This window comes from Mandrillus leucophaeus, unplaced genomic scaffold (assembly GCF_000951045.1).
Source record: "Mandrillus leucophaeus isolate KB7577 unplaced genomic scaffold, Mleu.le_1.0 Scaffold837, whole genome shotgun sequence".
Taxonomy (NCBI): Eukaryota; Metazoa; Chordata; class Mammalia; order Primates; family Cercopithecidae; genus Mandrillus; species Mandrillus leucophaeus.
Window position 1 is genome coordinate 637,216 of NW_012109108.1, and position 1,657 is coordinate 638,872.

Below are 1,657 nucleotides of genomic sequence, written 5' to 3' on the forward strand. Positions count from 1 at the left end.
AAAAAAAAAAGGCAAAAGATTTGAATAGATATTTCTCAAGAGAAGACATACAAATGGCAGAATGGCAGATGAGTATATGAAAAGATGTTCAAATGCAAATCAAAACTACAATGATGTATCACTTCAGCCCAGTTAAAATGGTTTATATCCAAATGGCAATAACAGACACTGGTGAGGATGTGGAAAAAAGGAACTCGTACACTGTTCATGGGAATGTAAATTAGTACAACCACTGTGGAAAACAGTTTGGAGGTTCCTCAGCAAAACTAAAAATTGAGTACCATATAATCCAGCCATCCCACTGATGGATATACACCCAAAAGAAAGGAAATCAGCATATCAAAAAGATAGCTGCACTCCTATGTTTGTTGCAGCACTTTTCACAATACCTAAGATTTGAAAGCAAACTAAGTGTACATGAACAGATGAATGGATAAAGAAAATGTAGCACATGTACACAATGGAGTACTGTTCAGCCATAAAAAGAATGAGATCCAGCCATTTGCAACAACATGGATGGAAGTGGAGATCATTATGTTAATTGAAATAAGCCAGGCACAGAAAGACACATCACATGTTCACTTATGTGTGGGATCGAAAAATCAAAGCAACTGAACTCACGAACATACGGAGTAGAAAGATGGTTACTAGGGACTGGGAAGGGTAGTGGGGAAATGGGGGGGATGTGGGGATGGTTAAGGGGTACAAAAAAGTAGAATAAGACCTACTGTTAGATAACACATTAGGGTGACTATAGTCAATAATAACTAATTATACACTTTAAAATAACTTAAAGAGGGTAATTAGATTGTTTGTAACTCAAAGGAAAAATATTTCAGGGAATGAACGGATACCGCATTCTCTATAATGTGCTTATTTCACATTGCAGCCTGTATCAAAACATCTCATGCAACCCATAAATATATGCAACTTCTATGTACTCACAAAATATTTTACAAAAGATATTACAAAACAAGGTTTATAAGTCAGTCTGTAGGCAAAAGGAAGAATTTACTTTGAGATGGGCTGCATCTATTCTAACCTGTGTTAAAAACTGAGAGCACATCATTATTTTAAACACCCATGGTACATTACAAAACTGGATCACAGATTAGACCACAAAGATAACCTCCCTAAATGTTAAAGACTCAGAAATTATATTACCAGAGGCCTCTCTTGGTAGACTGCAACAAATCTAAAAACTATGAAATATTAAAAAGTTTACTTTTTCAAAGGAACAAAACTGTAGTAAAATAGGCACTAGTATGATTTTAAAAATAAGACTATGTATGCAAACTCATGGGGCACAAAGTCATAGGAAGAGGTAAAGTGCTGTATTAATTTATAGTATCATGGGGACATTAGAGTAGATTTATCAAAAAGTTATACTTCTATTTATGCATCTCAGAAATTAATAAAATAGATTCCCAAAATAGTAGGGGAACTATACAAATAAATTAATTTAATTACAACAGGTATTTTTCCCTAATAATGTGAAGAAAAGGAGAATACCTATAATTACAGTATATAATTGAGAAAGAAGAATTTTTGCAGTACTCTCAACTTTGCCTTTGAAACAACATATTACTGATTCTTAGGAAATCTCGGATTCGTACAGGTAAAACATGTAAACAGTTACACTTAAGGAAAGGGATTA